At 34.6% G+C, this 22976-nt stretch overlaps 1 protein-coding gene across 1 annotated transcript in view; it reads left to right on the top strand.

The window, feature by feature from the left end:
• The window catches only part of bsk (mitogen-activated protein kinase dJNK), a 150701-nt gene that overhangs the window by 21426 nt on the left and 106299 nt on the right, over positions 1 to 22976 (top strand). The window contains exon 2 of the mRNA XM_068762045.1: positions 13331 to 13358. The gene's annotated coding sequence lies outside the window, so the exon portion shown is untranslated. The remainder of the gene's footprint in view (positions 1 to 13330; positions 13359 to 22976) is intronic.

The following is a 22976-nucleotide window of genomic DNA, read 5'->3' as shown; positions in this document are numbered from 1 at the left end:
AATGTGACAATTTACCAAATTTTATTATGTATGTGAAATTTATGTTATGTCTTATTCACACTTAATATAATACATAAATAAACATGAACTTTTCATGTTATAAAAAATTCAAATTTTTTTAAAATAAACAATTTTATTTATTTATATTAAAGAAAATTTTTAGCATTTAAAGTTGTTATTAGAGGGACATGGAAAGTAACGTCGCTTTCTTATGTTAAACTCACACGACAACACTTAATAGGTTTTTATTTGTATTCATCAATATATTCACCTTCGTTATCGACAACCTTTCGTCATGTTGTATACGAAATCAATGCCGTAGCGGTAAAAACCAGTCGGTTTTTGTAAAATATGTCGACAGAATCGACTTTAGTGTCCGGTTTTAATACTAATGTATATGTACGTTAATAAATGAATTGAACTTATAATAAACGAGATAAAACACGAACTATGTTAAATTAATAATCGAAATTTTAATTTCGTCATATTGATATTAAAAAAAAAAACTAAGCATTGCTTTATTTAATGGAATCAGGCGTTACCTTGCGGAAGTCCATCCTAAGTAAGAAAAGGACCAATATTTACTCCGCCAGCAGGAATTAGACTCCTGAAGATGCCCCGTGGAGGGGTGAAACACGTGTTGAGTAATTTTGCGGTGGCGGTTGTGTGATTTGCATTGTTTGCCGCATACGCGTTTATCAGCGGGCTGGCGGGCGGTGCACTTTGTTGCACGACTACCACTGCATGTGCGGAAGTGGCTAAATATTGGTCCTTTTCTTACTAAGTATTGCTCGTCTGAAGTAGCACATCGCTCGTGCAATTAATGTTGAGCCCGAAAGGTGGCGACCATATGCTGGTAGCTGAACCGATGATATAGTTAAAAAAGACCGGCCATCGCGCCGATATTTATGGGAGGCCTATATCTCTTGCAGTTTCACTTATCGGCTGACATGTTGATAATAATTTATGATTAAATTTTTTAATATGTACTGATATTTGTGTGATTGTGATACCAGTGATAATCCAAGGTACAGAACGAACCGGTCGCTAAAAAGCCATGGAGAAGACTGTTATTTCTCTCCAAGATCGAAACATGAATAAGGAGATCCGTAAACTAACGAAAGTAAACGACATAGCTCCGATTGTCGGGTCGTAGTGGCAGTGACGCATAGCGCATAGACTTTTAAATATCTGTATTGGGTGGACATGGTCTTTATTTACATAACATTTTTTTGTTGTATCCATACTTATCTTTCGTTCTTCTTAATTTCTTTCATTCTTTTCATACATCTTTCCATACTTCGCCTCACTTCCTGTTCTTCCCATTTGTTTAACAATTTATTTATTATTCATTTTCGACGCATAGACATTGGTGCTTAAACCGTTTAATCGATAAGTAATTATTGCAAGTACGCACCAAATCTGGGGGATATATGTTGACTTGATTTGTTGTCAAATAAAATACTCTAGTTTTGGTAAACGATGGTTTTAAGCAGTGATGTGATAAAAATCAATTAAAATATGTTATGTGTGTAGCATCTGAAATAGGCGCACATTTAGGAGCAACATAGACACACTGAAACTGAAACACGGTTTCGAGACAAAGTAATGCAGTAGCAAATAAAATTAACCTAGCAGTCGAATGGACAAAGTTCTAGTGTAAAGTTGTCTTGAAACACGTATCAAGTATTATTTATTTAAATAATATTTTTTTACTTATTTCATACGTTATATACATATGGAATGACGGACAAAACCTTATTGAATACAGTCCTTTATCAAGATAGGAAATAAATGACGAGATATTACGCACAAGGATGAGAAAAGGATTTCATAGGGACGCAATATTACTTCTGTAGAAATGTTTAATATAAAGAAAATACGTTACTTGCTGGAATTTGTTCTCAGTGAGATGGTTATAAGGTAACAACTGTAACTAATTTTATATTTCTAAGCTTCTAAGTTTCTACTTTCTTACTGCCTTTTGTTACTGTCTATCTCCAATAAAGTAAATAAATAAATAAATAGAAATGCTTTAATCTCGTCGGTGTGTAGCAAACAGTTTTCTTTTTGAAAACTCTCAATCATTTTTTGGAAATTTTTATGTGTTTGATTGATATGCAAACTTAATACCTTTTATTTACTTTCTAGAAGTCAACCCAGAGTTGTACGTAATATAAAATATGTAACACTTATTATATAATTGTTAATAAACACGTACTTGAACAGGGCGATATAATACTGTGATCAAAAAGTGATAGTGAATTTGTTGTAACATGTAAATTCTTTATTTATTCTTCCAAATCAATTTCATCCTCTTCTAAGAAATACCTGTCAGATGCAACGCATCTTGCCAACGCTTTTTCAAGTTCTCGAAACAGTCGGAAAAGTCTTAAAGACTTTTTGACTTCCTCAGTTGTATCAAAATTGAGTTCCCGCATTAGTCTTTTGAGTTTGTTGAATAGAAATCGCACGAAATCAAGTTAGGTGAATACGGTGGTTGGCAAAAAAGTCGTGAAGAACCAATGCAGTATGACATCGACCAATCGAAAGCTGATGTGTTTGAGAGAAGAAACGTCTTTCAAAATAGTTTGATCTGAGCTAAATGATATTCCAACTTTTGAGAAGCAGACGCATGAAAAAACCTTAGAAAAATTGTGCCAGCCTTCGTAAACTTCCTAATGTCCTGGAGTTTTAAATGATACATCATCTAAACAAAGTTTTCTCTGCGGTTCTCTTTATATTATCGTCAAGTATCTGGGAGTTGGTTTTTGGTATTTATATGACCATATGTCAGGCCCGTCTCCGTTTTAGTTTTCCTGTGTTATGTTTTTATACACTATGTTTTTTTTCTTATATCTCCATTTTAGTTTTCTTGTGTTATGTTATTATATCCTATGTTTTGTCTTATATCTTTGGCAAGTTTTCAATTCCACTAAACTTCTTTTTGTGGATCTCTGTCAGTGGCCGGAAGTGATGAAAAAAGTGAAGATGAACCTTCTAAGTTTTAAGTATTAGGGTGACCTGAAAGTAATGTAGTTTCTGACGACATATTCTAGGAATTGATATGTGCTTTTGAATCGACTATTATTTTAACATACAAGCGGTATGCTACTAAAAGCAGAATGAATGCAGATCTGTTGAGAGGAGCCGGTTAGAAACACAACAGCTGTCTTTAATGAAATATAACAATTTTTTTATAAGTCAACAACTTTCACACATTTCGATCAACTAAAAAATTGAATGCTATAATAAGATTTATTTATTAATATTAGGGAGACCGGAAAGTAATGTTGTTTCTGTCGAAATATTTTACAGAAAAACCGATTGATTTTTACAGCTCCGGTATTGTTAATATGTATACCAAATAGCAAAAGGTTGTTGATAACGAAAGTGAATATATTGTTGATAAGAAATAAAAAACTTGTTAAAAATGTAGGTCTCCTTAATATAGGCAACAAAAGAATATGCTGCAAAAGAGGAACCTATGTTATTAAGAATGTAGACAGGAAAAGAAAGACAAGGTGTGAAAGAAGATGAAAGATTTTGTAAAGAACCAGTAGAAAAGAGAGAGAATTTATGAAGAAAGTAAAGAGAAAGGGCAATAAAAAACCGATTGATCTTTACCGCTCTGGCATTGAAAATTTATATTCTAGATGGCAAAAGGTTGTTCATAACGAAGAAAAATGTAGTCATGTGAATTTAACTTAAGAAAGCGACATTACTTTCCGGTCCTCCTAATGTTAGCACCTTATATAAATCTTGAAAAGAAAAATTCATTAAATTTAAGAATGATTAGTTTATATTTACAGAAATATCGAATCGTTAGAATAGTCTTAGCATATAGAGAAATTGTGAACTCAAATTAGATGAAGAGTGAAGGGGTGAGAGAGGGAGACAGCGATATGTTTTACTTGTTTTCTTAACCATGCCTCGTGTGTTTCATTTTTAATGGGCCGACATTTATGATGTGCTACATTATTTGAATATTTTTACTTGTCAAATGTTTGCCGCTCCGACTTAATTTAACCCTTAGTAGCCTAGAGTTTCAATTTTGATACCAAGCTTTTAAACCGAATGTTCACATTATTATTAGTTTTTTTTTATAGGTTGGCTGTACGTATTTTACTGTTGTTTAATATTCTTTCCAACGAAATAAAAAAAAATCTATTTTTCCCTTCATCTTGACCCTCAAGGAAACACAGTGATATTAAAAAAAATCACTTTCGTAAATCAGGCTTTTTAGGGTTAAAAGATATTGGCCTGTTGCAGTACTTTAGAAAAATAGACATGATATTTTCTTTTTAATGCTCTATGGTCGACTTGTTGTCGTTTTAGTTCAACCTATCTCAACGATATCTGACAAAATGTGTCTAATTCCCGGGATTGAATTTTATATATAACTAGCTGATCCCGCAAACGTTGTTTTGCAAAAAAAAATATTTTTAATTTTCAATTTAAAAATAAGGGTTGATCGTAGGGGGGTGAAAATTTAGGGTTGTATGTATTTTTGTATGTTGTATCATAAAAAAATAAAAACAAAAAATTTCGTCAAAAAAATAAAAAAAAATTTTTTAAGGGTGAACAACCCTTATCACTTAGGGGTATGAAAAATAGATAGTAGCCGATTCTCAGACCTACTAAATACGCATATAAAATTTGGTAAAAATCGGTCAAGCCGTTTCAGAGGAGTTCAAGTTCGAACACCGTGACACGAGAATTTTATATATTAGATAAATATTTTGTTAATTAATTATATAGAATCGCCACTAATTCCAAACAAGTTTCAAAATAGCAGTATCGTTTGCGTAATATAATATGCACACTGCGATCACCAATACGCCTGTAAGCGTGAGCGATTATGGTATATCCTCCCATAGATATCTCTGTAGCCTATGTCGTGAATTGGACACCTATGGATTGAAATGACAACGTAATAAATTTTTTTTTTAATTTTTACGTCAAATTAAAGGCAGCTACACGTAGGTCTTATTCATCGTATGCTTCCATATGTTTTTCTAATTAAAAATAAAATATAAACTCGTGTATGTTTAACTTTGCGTTTTACTTTTTATTGGCATATTAAGGAGTTGTGTCAATTAACTCGCGAGGGGCCGCAATTGGGTCCGAAATCCCGTAAATTAAAACAGCCCCCCCTCTCGGTCCTCCCCCCGCCACCTGCGCGGGCCGTGCCATTAACCTCGTTTACCCTGTCATCCAACCCCTAGTCGCACTTCCGTACTACGTATACGTATATGCTCTCGTAATGGCTTTCAGATGTTTTGTACATTCGACAGGGGCGGACTCTGTTTTCCTTTGGCTTGTTATGCGGGTATTTGTAAAAAAAAGTTATACGCGTGTGTGTGTTCGTTAGTCCAGAGCTTGCCTTCATTTATTTAGTATAAATACAATATGTTGTGCAACATAATGCTTGGACGACATAGCGAACACGACAATAGATTGAACAGATGTTTTAATATATATGGTGATTAAATATAGGTGTAATAATTTTACCCTTATTTCCAATCACCCTGTTTAAATTGATCACCTTAAAATATGTTATAATGATTTATTTTTTCAATTAGAATGCGACAGAAATAATTTCATTTTATACGATATATTATCATTACGTTATATATTGTTTCAAACTATTGATTTATACATAGGGTGTGCACAATACTTTTTACTAAAACCAGCCTATTTAATAGAATCAGGCGTTACGTTGCGAAAGTCCATCCTAAGTAAAAAAAGGACCAATATTTAACCACTTCCGCACATGCAGTGATAGTCGTGCAACAAAGTACACCGCCCGCCAGCCTGCTGATAAATGCGTATGCGGCAAACAATGTGAATTACACAACTGCCACCGATAAATCAATCAACACGTGTTTCATCCCTCCACGGGGCATCTTCAGGAGTTATGTTACATCGATTAGTGCCAAACACAGAGTCAAGTCAAGACAAACACAAAGTCTGCATTTATCGGCTGGCGGGCGCTGCACTTTGTTGCACAACTACCACTGCATGTGCGGAAGTGGCTAAATATTGGGCCTTTTCTTACTTAAAACTAGCCTGTATGATATATTTACATATTGACATCATTGATTGCTATATAAACATGTTAATATAAAGATAATTATAAAAGATCTTAATTGTAAATTAATGTTGTATGTGTTCAATTAGGGTGTGTAAACCATATGTAAGGCTGTATTATATATAGGATGAAGCGTTTATGCTACACAACCTAAGATTGCGTTTTCCGAAATAACGTATGATGTGATGACGGTGATATGCTCTTCCATCATCGTCATAGACATAAAGATTCTAAATTCAAAATATCATTATTAAAGAAGGCATTATAAGCTGTAAGCTACCACCGGTTCGGATCGGCTGGGTCGAGTCGGCTAGAAACTCAACAGTTGCTATTATATACTTATTTATTATAAGTATATATGTTATATATATATATATATATATGTATGTATGTCTATGTATGTTCGTTTGTTTGTAAATATGTATTTTTGTACACGTAAACTGCCCGTTATTAGTACTTTTACCTTTTCCATGCTATGGTTGTCTGTAAGAGATTGCCTTGTGTGATAAGACCGCCCATTGTACATTTTTGTATATTATTTTAAAACTTATTAAATGTATCTTAACGTGGACAATAAAGAATATTAAATAAATAAATATTATAATATCAATCATGTAAATGAGTGAACTAACCATGTTAGTTATTTAAGATGTCTCGAAATTTTATTACATATACGTGAAGTATATCCATGAAGGATTTGTTTATTTTTTGATGATGAATGTTTCAATCAATTGATCATGAAATCAGTTTCATAAGAACACAAGTAACAGTTATTTATTGAGTTATATATGTTGAATAAATCAATAGTAAATAAAATATGTTTAAATATATCTCGAAACCGGATATTAAATAATGTCCTGGCTTCAATGAACGAGAGATCATTAAATATGCTACGAGTTTTGATTATACCTCCACTCTGTTATAATGAATGTGCCGGCTCATCCCAGATTAATAGGCACAGTTAACAAGTACCCTTAGCGGGAATAAGAGATAAATTATTTCACTTTTTATAATGTCAAATCAAAATAATATATTTATAATTATGTTTAATTATATAGTGTAGTAAAAACTTACGACGAAAAAAAATACGACCCATCCTATATTCGCGACTAAAAATATTTTTATTAGCGTATCTAATAAGTACATACATATTAATAAATGGATTCAAAAAGGTATTAAAATCAATATCCTTTGTATAAAATAAGTTATAAAAAGCTATAAAAAAAGTTAGCTGTGTTGAGTGATTTGACGGTGACAGTTGTGTGATTCGCATTGTTTGCCGCATGCGCATTTATCAGCGGGCTGGCGGGCGGTGCACTTTGTTGCACGACTACCACTGCATGTGCGGAAGTGGCTAAATATTGGTTCTTTTCTTACTTGTTATTTATTCTTCCACAATTACTCTGTAAGATATTCATTATCCTGTAATTCTTATATCGTTGATTAAAACTGGTACAATGGTAACGCTGTACGAAAAGCGGAGCAATTGTTTATGAAACTAGGACGATTCCGATATCCTTGGTTTGCTTTAAGCCAACCACAAGGATATTGCGGCATTGTTATAATGTTTCTTTTGTGCGTTATTGTGTAGCTTCTTACCAATTATCCGTAACTCGCCGTTTATAGTATAAATGAGTTTCTATGATAAAAACAAATAATTAATTCATCTGTCAATCAATTAAGGAAGCATTGTAATGTAGAAAATTCATTGATCAGCAAAAAGTTTTAAATCTTACATACCTATTTCCAATGACCATGCAAAAAGTGATGACTTTGAAATATCCCGATACCTCACTTTGCGTCGTGGTTACGTTCCAAAAAAACACGACGCAAATTAAAACGTCGCAAAGTGAATTGAGTTTTTTTTATAGCAAATTATGTAAAGATCGAAAATAGGTTCCAGGGTCACGAAAATACTACTTTTTAAAAAGGAAATTGAACAAAGTAAACATTTAAAAAACAAAAATAATATAAGTCTGCCTTTAAATAAATTGGAATAATATTTACCTTTTTTGTAACCAGAAACATCACGTTAAAATTTAAATAAATTTATTGTTCTCTTTTTAAAAAAACACAACACACTACGTAATTGAAACTGAACGCTAAAATTAGCAAAACAAAGTGAAAATAACTGTATTAAAATTGCGTTGATTTTTAGTTAGAAAGGGAATCTCCTAATTTTGATGGCATGGCGCAATTAGAAACAAGTGTTGCCATCTTTTAGTAACAAAAGAAAATTAAAAAAATAATAATAATAATTTACGTAAACTTACTAAGACGAACCCAAAACAACGCAACCTCGAAAATCTAACGACGCACAGTGAATATTAGTGCTAATTAACAGCGACGCAACTTCGAAAAAAACGCAAAACGAAACGACGCAAAGCGAGGTATTGGTGTACGTTAAATTTTTTTTATCGAATGCGACTGGCCAGTAACATGCAGCAAAACAAAGTCTGTGGTGAAATACAGTAAACAATAAGTTACCTTGCGGAAGTCCATCCTAAGTAAGAAAAGGATCAATATTTAGCCACTTCCGCACATGCAGTGGTAGTCGTGCAACAAAGCTCACCGCCCGCCAGCCCGCTGATAAATGCGTATGCGGCAAACAATTCGAATTACACAACTGCCAACTTCAAATCACTCGACACGTGTTTCACTCCTCCACAGGGCATCTTCAGGAGTTATGTTACACCGATTAGTGCCAAACACAGAGTGATAACGTCAAATATTATATATAATATCATTGATTTTTGAATGTACCATACATTGAGTGAGAGCAAATAAGATATACATTCACATGTAAAGATTTTATATACATATTGAGGTGGGTTTATTCTGGAGTGTGATGCTTTGGACAGAGAAGAATTAAAAAAAATATATGTGTTTAGTGAATCTACGGGCCTAATAAAAAGGCACAAGGTAACCCAGAGAGCAATGGAGGGCAATCGAATCAGAAATGAGGAGATCAGGAAAAGAATCTAGATCACCGACGTAGTTCGAGGAATTGCTTGTGTGAAGTCGCAGCGGATGGGACACATCGCTCGTGTGACCGATGGCAGTTGGGGTCGAAAGGTTCTCTAGTGCCGAACACGAGCCGGTAGACGTAAAAAAGCCTACACTAGGTGGACAAAATATTTAGTCAAGGAGAAGTCGCTGAGATGGGCAATACAAGACCGGACATCGTGATGATCCGTGGGATACACGATGATAATGATTAAGCGTAGTCGGTTTTTTGTACAAAAAATTCGTATGCAAATTCACTAACAAAAAATATAATGCAATAATATTTCAAACAAATTTTGACTTGAAATATCTTCTATGGGACCAAAGGGCGGCCCACTTTACGTTGACAGTTAACAAAGTTAAAGTCACGAGAAGTAGTTGGATGTAATCAGCGCAACGCCGGTCTACCGGAAGGCCTATGCCTTGCACTGGGCGTTAATCGGGTGAACAAAAGAAGAAGTGAATATAATGTTGCGTTCCCTTTTATATTCGACTCTTTTTTAATTTTTATATTTATTGGAATGGTTATAAATCAAACTAAAATACACTAAATACACTTTGACTACATGTATATTACTTGCGATACTTTTTAGCATGTGTGGAGGCTGCAGCCAAATACGAAATAGTGGTAAATGAGAAGCGGGGGCCAAAGCCTTAGGCATTTTAAAACGCAAAAATCAAGCTTCAGCTCATCTGCACTGGCTGGTTTCTTTGGGTTGAAGTCTAGACATATTAGTACTTTGAGAGACCTAGTAAATAAGAAAAAGACTAATATATAGCTACTTCCGCTATGTAGCAGTAGTCGTGCATGTAGTACTACTGCTACATAGCGAAAGTGGCTATATATTAGTCCTTTTCTTACCTAGGATAGACATCTGCAAAGTAACGCCCGAATCTATTAGAGACCTAGTAAACACTGGCATGCCGGAAAAGAGATTTTTTTTTAAATTCGGTTAAAAAATTATGTAATTCTAAAAACAAAGCACGGACGCTATATTGTTCGTGCAATAAAGAAAAAATATAATAAATTAAAACTCTGATTTTTGTTACTATTAAAATAAATATTAAAAAAATATATTTTCAAAATTTACCATAGCAAGTATCAAAAATCTTGATAATTAGTTTTAAATTAATCGTAATACAGTATATATGAGTTCGGGCTGTTGCCATGCGGAACCCGATATCCTTTCGGCACCGACCCGCCGAGGGGTGCGGAGCTAGAGGGATGGGTACAGGAGTGTAGTATTGCAAAGTGATTTATGGGGTTCCCTGGGGACATACGACGTTCGATGATGATGGTTTTAAGATTGATTTTCTTGGCGCCACGTTATTGTAACGCATGTTTTTAATAAGCACATTTAGATCTATCACGTCAAGATTCGTGGTCTCCGGGACATCTGTTCTGCTATATATTCCCTGACCACTGCCCCTTCATTCGTATACGGACCTTCTGATTCAATCCTGTAAAGAAATCCCGAGGATATGATGATGATACTATGATCAAATAGTAAGATGAATTTGTGTTTATAATTTAAACTTATTTATTTTTCCAAATCAATTTCATCACAGTAATCACCGTTCAATCAACCGCATTTTTGCCACGCTTTTCCCAGTCCTTGAAGTAGTCTAAACAGTTTTTCCAATATAGCCTTCAAGATCTTTGATTCTGTTGTTACCTTATCAATTGTAGTTTAACGGAGTCCCTGCATTAGTTCTTTGAGTTTCTATTTACTAAAGTTGCACAGAACCGAATAAGGCTAATACGGTGGTTGTGGAACGATACGAGTCAAGTTTTAGGCAAAAAATGGGGAAGAACCTATGCAGTATTATCGACCAATAGAAACTAGGCGAGACTTAAACAACCTTTAAAATGGTTTGGGCTGTGCCAAATGATATTCCAATAATATAAGGCAAGTATCTGAAATTGTTAATCTACTAGTCAAGTATCAAATATTTGATTCTCTAAATATGGTACTTGTCGATTTTAAACTACAATTTCATCTTACTTTTTGATCACAGTAGTATAACCCATTTTCGTTCTTGTTGCGTGGTAGAAAGCTGGTTAATAAGGCTTGTTAATTCAGGAAGAAATTACAGGCAATATATATGAGACGAGATTTTACGTAGTTTCCCAAACGCAGAGTTCTCTCTGATTGTTGGATTATTTGCTTTTGTATACATTCGAGTAAACAACTTCGAGAACAGAGCCTTCGTGATGTTTAAAACATTGTTTAAAAAGGTTTATTTAGTAGGCATAGCATATATCTAAAGAATCATTATAAGGAATATCATATATCAAGTTATTGAAATGTTCAATTAAGAACTCTATAAATTTTTGCTGTTTGCTTTTTGTCGACATATTTTACAGAAAAATCGATTGATTTTTACCGGTATTGAAAATTTGTATACTAGATGGCAAAAGGTTGTTGATAACGAAGGTGAATATATTGTTGATCGAAAATAAAAAAATTGTTAAAAATGTAGTCGTGTGAATTTAACCTGAGAAAGCGACATTACTTTCCGGTCCTCCTAATATATAAATTTATATTTAAGGTTTATTTACTGATACAAATAAATGATAACAGAATTAAATGAACACAAAGTCAATGTGAAATTGAATGTGGTCAAGCACGTGCGACTCGGTTTATTATTTGAAGTCGGACCTTCGGTTTGAAGGTCCTAACCTTGTTATAATCTTGTTTCCATAATATTCAATGACGAGGCCCAATGGCGGCTTTTCGCTTCGCTCACCAAGGCCTCTATTCCGGTCACGCGCGCTCTTGATTGCCCCCAGCCCTGCGGAGGCTTTCGCGGTAATTATCGACGGCGGGGGCAGCTGATCGATGATAGGGTTAACGTACCTAACCGATACGCGCCTTCAGCTTTGCCGCGTCGTGTGCTAATGCAACTTAATTGTTACAACCTCGCACGGTAACTAAATAAGCTAACAGGCATATTGGATTGCAATAACAGGAGTGGCTTTATATAAATAAATAGTTATAGGTGTAAAAGCCTTAAAGGCGTGTACGTATAGCTAATTTGCTGTCAATATATGATACACCTTTTCCAAAAATCTATGGTGTCAGTAATAATTATTGTCGTAATCTTCTAATATATAAAATTCTCGTGTCACGGTGTTCGAACTTGAACTCCTCCGAAACGGCTTGACCGATTTTTACCAAATTTCATATGCGTATTTAGTAGGTCTGAGAATCGGCTACTATCTATTTTCCATACCCCTTAGTGATAAGGGTGGTCCACCCCTAAATATTTTTTTTTATTTGTTATACAAAATTTTTTGTTTTAATTTTTTTATGATACAGCATACAAAAACACATACAACCCTAAATTTTCACCCCTCTATGATCATCCCTTATTTTTTATTTGTAAATTAAAAACATTATTTCTTTGCAAAACAACGTTTGCGGGATCAGCTAGTAATATACGAGTATAACATATTTCAGAGTGATCATATATCAGAGAGCCTAACACTTATGTACAGTGGAGCTTATCTTTGTTTATTAAATGTATCATTCGTTATTCTTCATTTAATTGTATAATACATATAAAAATATCTGTTTAAATATTAAAAATTTAAACCTTACAAAAATTATTCTTAGTCAAACACTTTCACATATTTAATGGAATTAGGCGTTACCTTGCGGAAGTCCATCCTAAGTATGAAAAGGACTAATATTTAGCCACTTCCGCACATGCAGTGGTAGTCGTGCAACAAAATGCACCGCCCGCCAACCCGCAGATGTATGCGTATGCGGCAAACATCGCGAATTACACAACTGCCACCGTCAAATCACTCAACACGTGTTTCACCCCGCCACGAGGCATCTTTAGGAGTTATGTTACACCGATTAGTGCCAAAACACAGTAGTCGTGCCCAGTTGGTTCTAGTGTCTTCGCTTCTCTCGTTAAGCGTCGCCATATAGCTTGGTGTTTGTTGGAGTAAAAGTAATTTACTGACTTTTGATGTTTTAACAGTTTTGATGACGTCTGTCCATCTCGTTGGACAGCGTCCAAGAGATCGCTTGCTTTCCACTTTGCCGGCACTAAACGTTCCATTGAGGCATCTTCACTGGTGACATGTTGAAACAACTTGAGGATTCGTATTTGCACGGTCGACGATATCCTCCGTTTTAAGTTTTTCTTAAAGAAATAAAGGAAAATGTTATTACTAAGTGCACAAGGTATTAACCCAGTTTTTTCCATTTTCAGGTACGCTGACTGCCGGCCCTTGACTCACGTAAGTTTCGTGCCTTTTTTACTTTTCTATTAAATTTTTCCTCATCCTCGATCTCGGTTTGAAAATGTAAGAACTTCTTCTGTTGAATAAAGTGCAACTCATGCTTTGCTACGGTACGTAGCGTTTCGTAGCATTGGAGATCGTCGTAGCATGGATAAATTTCGTAGAGGTAGAATTTAATTTTTTTTATTTAATTGCTTGTGCAAGTGTATGTGGATTTTTTTAAATAGCATCGTCACGATTACACACACTGTCACAATGGTGTTTGTTGCTATAAAGGTTTGCAACACGGTACGACTAATTTGTCAGAAAATTTCATCCTCTCAAATTTTTATATAAATTTATTATAATATTTGTCAAATTATTATTATACGTTTTGATTACCCTTTGCCTCGGCGCGTAGGAGGCGGCCTGGCCTTACTTCAGAGCGTATCGATCTCGATATGATATTTGAATTTTCATATCTTTTTTGTGTAAGAATATATAATAATTTCGAGAATTTCTCATTTATGATTCGATCTCGCAGAAAAACTCTGAGAAGAGCTATTTTGCTTATTGATCTCTAGGTGACTGAGTCATACGAGTTCCATCGTAAGCGACACGTCTCGGATCCATATGACATCACTTAAAATACACATTGTTCAAAGACCTTCGTATTGACATAAGGAGAAGTAAACTAAATCCAACAAATATGATAAGAGCCTATATAGAGCTGATACAACTAATGAAAATATAATATGCCAAATTAATTTGCTGCTATGCGGTGAACTTGTTTGTCCCCTCCTTTAGCCCAGGGGACTCAATCCTGAAGCCAGTAGATTGTTCACCCCATCTACAATATACGTATAGATTCGACTAAATCTTTGGCGTCTCTTATTTAACTTAACAACCAATCTTGAGTATCTAATTACATTGATGACGTCATCGGGTCCATGTTTTATGAAATCTTTGACGTTGAATGAAGACTTGAGGCTATTAAATCGACGTAATTATACACAGGGTGATTCATTATGAGTGTAAAAGCTTTAAAGACGTGAATATGTCTTATATTATTTATTTTGTTAGTTATCTTTGCTGTCAATTGATGTATGGTACATTCTGCTCAAAATCGCTATTTTCATACCGAGGACAAGCGTTTTAAAATACATATTATATATCAATCACTACAAACTTTGCACTGATAGAAGTTATTGGCCAGTGGCGTATTCCAAAAAAAGTAATAATTAAATAATGTAACATATTCTAGAGTAATCACTTTATACAGTGTGATTCGAAATATGAGTTATACATTCAAATACATTAAACCCTTTAAAACTTTTGCCACCTATATCTAATCACCCTGTATATTTGGAGTATTTGTGCATGAGTAAATAAAGCATACTGCAGTCCTAGTGCAGATTGGTGCATTGCGAAGATATATTGATCTGTCGGCCAAAAGGTTTGCTTGAACAAGTGGATAAGTATTCATTGGTCGATGGCGGGGTCGCTCCACCCTTATAAATAAATACAGATACAATATATTAGTAAATTATCCCCAGGGAGCGAGGACTGAGTAATGGAAGAGAAAATATCCGAAGATCTATACATGTATGACATGAATGATACAAATATTGTGGGTCCCTACTTATAGCGGATTCGAGTAAAATATTAAATTGGATTGAAGCGATGATGATATGATGATATGTGGCTGTTAGCTACCCGATAGTGACATAATTCAATTTTACTTACGAGGATTTCAATCGCGTCGTAATTTGTGTTGATCCGAGAAAAAATGATTTGTTTTGTGATCATAAATATTTTTAGTCTCAAGGATATTATTATTGATTACACTGTCCCATAAGTTCCCAGCCGTCTGATTATGCCAGCGGTTTAGTACACCTGCATGAGGGCAGGAACCTATTTACGGTAGCTCTTGGTTCCATTTTCTCTGACAGCAGTGCCTTTTAAAGTGAGTGCACCGTGCGTAAGCGCACTACCTGACTCTCAAAACAGCTGATGGAGCTGTAAGGCACACTCACTTTCTCGCTCAGGACGCCAGATAAAATGGCCCAAACAATAACCGGATATGGTATCCGAGTTATTGGCACACTCTCTCCTACTCGATCTCTTCTGGTACCCCCACTGCTCTGTCTCTAAGCGTCCCTATGTAGCTCGGTGTTTGGCGAAGTGAGAGAATTCATTTATTGACTTATTGGTGACAGTTTTCATAATGTCTGTTCAACTCGGTGTAGTGTTATAATTTTAATCATCGTATGTAGAAGTGATCATTCTGAAACTCTTGGAGTTGCAACAGGCTGACTTCTGACAGCGCTTAGTCTGCAAGTCTTATGTTATGATCAATTTATTATTTCTTAAGTAATTTTCGATTTTGAGATAGGGTGTACCAGCTTTGACTAACTATACAATGTACGAGTTTTATTTAATACAATTGAGGTTTTATTTTTGTGACTAGTAATCGCTTACGCTTCCGCTCGCTGATACTCTGACCGCACGCTCATCGCATTGATACTTTTGACGGATGTCTGCGGGTACATCCCGGGACCGAGAACTGAATATGCATCGGTTCGAATATTTAAGGTCTGACCCCAAGATGAACGAAGGTAGCTGGGTGTGACGAAACTTTTAAAAAAGTACTTTGTATTTAAACGTAAGGGCCCTGGTTCATTGGCGTTAATTAACGAAGTATTGTTATAAGGTGTGCAGTTATACAGTATGTTTAAACTAATTACAAATGTTTCACCAAACAGGACAAGTGTGTTTATATATTATAATAGTAATGTATGCATTTGTATGTATGTACACCGTAAACTGCCCTCACCTTCATGTCTCTCATCTCCATCCAAAGGTTGTCTGGTAGAGATCGCTTCGAGCGAAAATACAGTACCCTTATATGTACAATACTTTATATGATTTGTTTTTTTTTCTGTAGTTTAGTCTTTGGTATACAAAAAAGTGTAAATAAATATAGATAAATAGTAGAAATCTTTAAGAGTATATAGTACAGAAATTAGTTGAGTTTACTGCAAAGTGTGGTACCGTACGGACTTTGAGACTCTGCAATTTGTCCATTAAGATAATTGAACGTCTGTCTGTCTGAATTTTTTACGACACATGAAGACGGCGACTCCGTTGAGTAAGTCAAAGGAATTGGCAGACTTGATGACTTTCTTAGACATTTCTAATTCCATTTTCTCATTATTATTACCTCTGACGTAATTAAAAGATATCTTTAATTATGTATGTTGTATCAACTTCTTTGTGGTAAACCAAGAAAGAGATGCAGTTATGGTTTCGGTGCCTTTTTATTTATGTATACTACAGCAAATTCGCTTCCCAAGCAGGTGTACGAAAGATATATCCCCCAAAGATATCTTTGGAGTAAGGCCTTGTAGTAGATGTCTATTATATACTTGTTTTTATCGTGAATATACTATAAATAGAGTAATGTGCCTTTTGGCAAAGTATGTGATGAATAAATTTCTTGATTTTAAATAGTGATATATATATTGCGTAGTTTATATATTATGAACTCATGTACATTGATCTTCGAATGAGTGAAACGTTTAATCTATAATAGCAGGTGTAGCAAGTATATTTTTATTCATTAAATTACATTGACGGAGATCACTATTTATCACATATTTAGCGGGCTGACCACTATCAACTGATAATTATTTTGTCGATAATTGTAATATAGACGTATTTGTTAGAAAACAAATTTTTTATCTTCTTCATTTTCAGTTGATAGACGGACGCCTACCTCCAGCGACTTTCTGGGATCTAAACTATGTCGTCGGTCCCCCTAGTGGAGAACCTGCCCACGTTGCGTCTACCGGCTCGTGGTCAGGTTCTCCACTAAGTGGGCACTCGACAACCTTTTCACCCCAATGAACATCGGTTGCACAGCGATACAATTCTTCAGGCTGCGTCGATGATTTTGGCTCTTCTGTGTATCTTCTTATTTTTGATTTTATCTCGCAGTGGAACTCCGGGCATAGCCCTTTCTATCTCACTCGTTGCTTGAGTCTTTTTATGAGGCTTGTCGTAACCACATCAAGAATACGTAGGTCATCACCGGCAAAACACATTGTTCAAAGAATTTTGTCTTTAAACATTGCGATATTTTTTTATACTTTGCTATAGAAAAAGTAAATGACATCATGTTAAAACTATTCTTTTATTTCTATATTTAAAAACAAATTGTTTACTTCTCAGTTCCTCTACAGATTGGAAGTAAATCACGTAGCGACAATACCCAATCAACGTTGTGAATTTCATTACGACCGCTATTCATTGTATTTGCATAGTACTACGACCTCTACGAAAGCTGCGTAGCAACCTCGTTACCGCTATCTCGATGTATTTACCGGCGGCTTGCGCTACGGCGCCCCGGGGACCTCTTGAGGTGGGGATGCATTGTTCCGGGATGGCTCTCTATCGAATGGCTTTGTGTTGAAACGGACGAACCCCAAATTTGTACGCGACGTAATTTACATTCAAATTATATTTTTTTTGTTATGTCATTAATCTGTTTTGATTTTTTCTCGATAGGTTCGTTTTTGTGATAAAATCTTGTATAATTTCATACTCTGTGAATTAATTATATATTTTTGATAATGCCTTCAAATAAGGCTCCAGAGGATGGACAACAGCGTCCCCTGCGTATACCATACTTCGATCGCCGACCCGCCTACCTAATCTGACGAATTATGGTATATTCTTCCATAGATATGTTTGGGGGAGGTTCTGTCTTTCAAAGGGGCTTTATGAGCTGCTATGACAGCGATCATAAGACCAAGAGTTAAGTTCAGGAATATTTAGTAATTAAAAACTTAAAGAAAGATATACGTATTGTTACATATTCTGCTATATCAAAAAAATTAATGTCTATACAAATATATACATGTAGCTTTTATATATTTATAGCATAAATAGCTTTAATTAAAATATTAAATATATTTTCTAACGAATAATATAACGTTGACAGGCCAATATCTGCTATTTAGTTTTAACATCAATATGTAAATTTTATGTTTTCTTTCTGATGCATTGTATAATATTTATTTAGTAAATAAATGAAGGATTGTAGCATGTGTGCTATATATAGAACCAAAGTTTAAATCAAATTAAAATCGTTACGAGCAATTTCGAATCAACATAAAATGTCGGCATTGTTGTATCTACAGGAAGCTACCGGCTCGGAAGGCAGTTCTGTTGAGAGCTGGCGAGAAACTCAACAGTTGCTCTTTACAAATATAGTTTTATAAATGGTTTGCGATAGTAATTAGCTAAAGATTTAATTCACACTAACATCATACATTTTTTTAAATAATATAATTTTATTTAAAATTCCCCTGTGGTACGTATAACTTGTTCTGAGAAATAATTAAGATCATGTTTGGTACGCTTAGTATGTTTGTTGTCGACGTTTGCTAACATCGATACCGCGACCCTCCTCGTTCGCAAATTGCAGCGGATCGTCTGTTATCCCCCGAAATAATTGCACTTGTACGGTGAGACGCAGACCCCCCAGCCAATGGTCCCCGCGCATCACCTGCAGGCGTGTAGAGCTCGGTCGCATTGTTCGTACGACACGGCAATCTACGCAAAATACAACATTTTTTTTGTGTTCAAGTTATATTGAATTGCTACTACTCATAAACAAGTTTCCAGAGGATAAATAACAGCGTCCTCTGCGTATTATAATATATATATATATATATATGTATATATATATATATAACACCGTGACACGAGAATTATATATATATATATATATATATATATATATATATATATATATATATATATATATATATATATATATATATATAATTCTCGTGTCACGGTGTTCGAACTTGAACTCCTCTGAAACGGCTTGACTGATTTTTACCAAATTTAATATGCGTATTCAGTAGGTCTGAGAATCGGCTACTGTCTATTTTCTATACCCCTAAGTGATAAAGGTTGTTCACACTTAAAAAAAAAAATATTTTTTTAACGAAATGTTTTTATTTTTTTATGATACAGCATACAAGAATACATACAACCATAAATTTTCACCCCTCTACGATCAACCCTGATTTTTTATTTGTAGATTAAAATATCAATTTTTTTTTGCAAAACAACGTTTGCGGGATCAGCTAGTACATTTATATATACAAATACCACCCTGCGATCGCCAACCCGCCTACCAAGCGTGGCGATTATGGTATATCATCCCCTAGTTTTTTTTTTCGATAAATGCATATTATATAATTAAAAATGTATTTATGTATTAGGGTGTCCGGAAAGTAATGTCGCTTTCTTAAGTAATATTCATACGACTACATTTTTAACGAGTTTATTTCTAATCAACATTATACTCACCTTCATCATCAACAACCTTTTGCCATCTGGTATACAAATTTTTGCGGTAAAAATCAATCGGTTTTTACGTAACATGTCGACAAAAACGACATTAAACATTACTCTCCGGTTTCCTTACTATATAGTAATGCTATTGAATATTGTATAAATTGCCTTTTCTATTTCGATTTAAAAATCAAATTTGTTGATGAAAAGACTCCTAAGTGTTGTTTACCTAAATGAATTCAACTTGGTAGAACGGAACACCGATAGAATCGACAATGGAAACGCGCACTGCCATAGGCAGATCTCCCCGGCGTCGCTTCTCGCTCACTACGCGTGTAACGAACTAATAGACGAAGATTTGTGTGCACCCGCTTTGTAATTTTACTCACCGTGTTCCCTCGAAGGCATTTTCGTGAACTTAAAACCACCCTGGTATATATTTAATCTGTTTCTTACTTAAAAATAGAATTACATACCTATTAGCATGTGATATAAGCACGATAAGCCTTATTTAGAACCTTTTTCATGATATTGTTGTCTGTAACAGATTGTATCGTGTGATAAGACCGCCCATTGTACCTTTTTGTATTTTATTTTAAAACTTATTAAATGAATCTTAACGTGTACAATAAAGAATATTAAATAAATAAATAAAATTATAATATCAATCATATAAATGAGTCAAATCAAGTTACACACATTTAGATCTAGATTTTAAAATTAGGGAAAGGAAGGTGTAAGATATCTCGAAATTTTATTACACATGCGTACACCCATATCAATGATGGATTTGTTTATTTTTTGATGATGAATTTTTCAATCAATCGACCATGAAATCAGTTTCATAAGAACATAAGTAATAGTTATTTATTGTGTTAGTCTACTCTTATGTTTATTATTAGGAAACTATTTAAATTTATCCTAGCGTGTACAATAAACAATATTTAATTAAAGGAACGAATCCAACTCGGTTGGGTAGCGTTCAGGAAGCTCCGAAACCTGATCTCGTCCAAAATACCGCAATGTTTGAAGGTGAAGGTTTTTCACCAATGTGCGTTGCCGGTGATGACATATCCGGATCCGTGGTCACGTCCGACCTCATAAGAATTCTCAAGGTCATCTAGAAAGCAATGTAAAAGGCTATATTCGGAGTTTCGCTGCGAGAAATAAAGAGATCCGATGAACCGAAGTCACTGACGTTGCTAAAGTGGCAGAGTAAATGAAACATGTAGCTAAGGAGAAACTTGTTATTCAGGATGCAGCGAATGGCTCAAGTTTTGCGACGGATCAAGTGAGTGCTTTTACCGAATCGCCGCACATCCGTGAGTGCTAAGTGCCTCGATGTGAGAAATATAGCAGGCGGTTGTGAAAACGGTTATGTCAAATGTAAATATAAGATTAATGTAGGTTTAAAACAACTATAACACCTTACTTATTTATGTCGTTGCTGGTAGTTCACGTTGCGTGTACCTAAAGATAAGACATTGCGAAACAGAGTAAAAAAAAAGTTGACGATCAATGAAAGACCTGTTAATAGTTTCAATGTTAAATAAATTTTGTTTTTTTTGTGTTTGTAAATAAATTATGACGTAGTTGGAGGCTTATTCGAGCCTTGTGTTACTTTACCTTAACACGATCCCGTCGATCGATCCGTTACTTGATGTTTGCGATCGCGTAAGATAGAAGTTGGTGGTGGTTGTGTGGTGAAGACAATGAACCAAGTGGCACTTCCCCGCGCCGGCGCATTGTGCACGTGACGCGTGCACTGCAAACCTCAGCTCGATGTCAATAAAATTCTCGAGTTCATTATAAAATATAACAGAAAACGTAGTAAAAAGACAGAGACGACAGTGATAAAAAAGAGAGTGAGAAATAAAAAGATATATATAAGTTTAAAACGGAACGGTTGCCTACCTTCGCCTACAAAGTTTATAAATATATACATACACTCACACACACACACACACACACACACACATATATATATATATATATATATAAAGAGAGAGAGAGACGGAAATAGCTTATTATTCGATGAACGAATATTTATATATATATATATATATATATAAAATTTATATATATAATTAGCGTTTATTATTAAATTACAAATAGGCGCTCTAATTTTATTTATTTATATAGATAAGTAGTTTTAACAAGTGGTTTAATTCGAATGAGTTTTTAATGTAAAATGTATCAATCAAGTTACAGCTCATGTCATACGGTGAATTATTGTCATATAATAATTGTCTATCAATTTGAAACAATCAAAAACTCAAATGGACAAACCAGACAGGGGTGTATTCAAATTGACACAAGCGTTGATATACCTAAAAGGCTCGCCTGTCCTATTAGTTTTACGAAATTGTCGCGCAGTTGAATTCGATTCTGCAGTGTATGTGTATACGTCAGTTGTGGTTGTTGTCTGGTCGCGTAATGGCATTGGGGACTGTTCCACGTCTGTCTGCGAATGTTTCAGCTATTTATTGCTTTTAATTATTAATAGCTTATATGTCTGTTTATTATTAAGTCCTTTGATACTATTATTTTATTTCGTTCAACTATTAATGGTACAACATATTTTAATATGATCACTTTATATATTGATTGAAAATAAAAACTTTAAAGTTTTTGCAACTACAATCAATCATCCTGTATGTTGATTTTTATTTGAAGTCGCGTGTTACGAATGTAGACGGAATATTGCTTTAATATTGAACTGTAGATAACTTTAAATATTTCAAGTAAATTAAGTTTCACTTAACATTATAATCTAAACAAAAAGTAACTTTTTTAAAAATCGAGAACAAAAAAGTTTTATATTTGGCCGATTATGTAAATGTGTCTTTCAAAGGCCACGGAAAAAAAAAGATATGGTCGGTCGCGACGGAAACGTCGACGGTTTTTCCCCTAGATGGCCGCATCACTTATTCAGCGTAAGCGAAAAAAGATGTAATCAATTACGCCGCGTCAACAAAGGATCCGTTTAGGGGAAACCCCGTTTTGTGTCCGAAAACTGACGGCGGGCGTTTCTGAAATATTAGCCAGGGGACGTCTGAGATTATTGCAGTTGTATTTGATGTCTGTTATTTCGTCTGCCATTTATAAAGGGGGACTTCAATTGTTTTTGTACAAATATATCATACCCTCATATAGTATTTAACACTCTACACGACATGTCTCTAGTTGACAAGATATATTATGTTGAGTTTAGTACTTCATTGTCAAAATAACGTAAATAAAATTATTTTCATATATATGTCA

Source organism: Battus philenor, unplaced genomic scaffold, assembly GCF_028537555.1.
Source record: "Battus philenor isolate CCGP_79_NKW_IND1 unplaced genomic scaffold, ilBatPhil1.0.hap1 SCAF_15, whole genome shotgun sequence".
Classification (NCBI taxonomy): domain Eukaryota; kingdom Metazoa; phylum Arthropoda; class Insecta; order Lepidoptera; family Papilionidae; genus Battus; species Battus philenor.
This window is presented reverse-complemented; position numbering and strand designations above follow the sequence as displayed.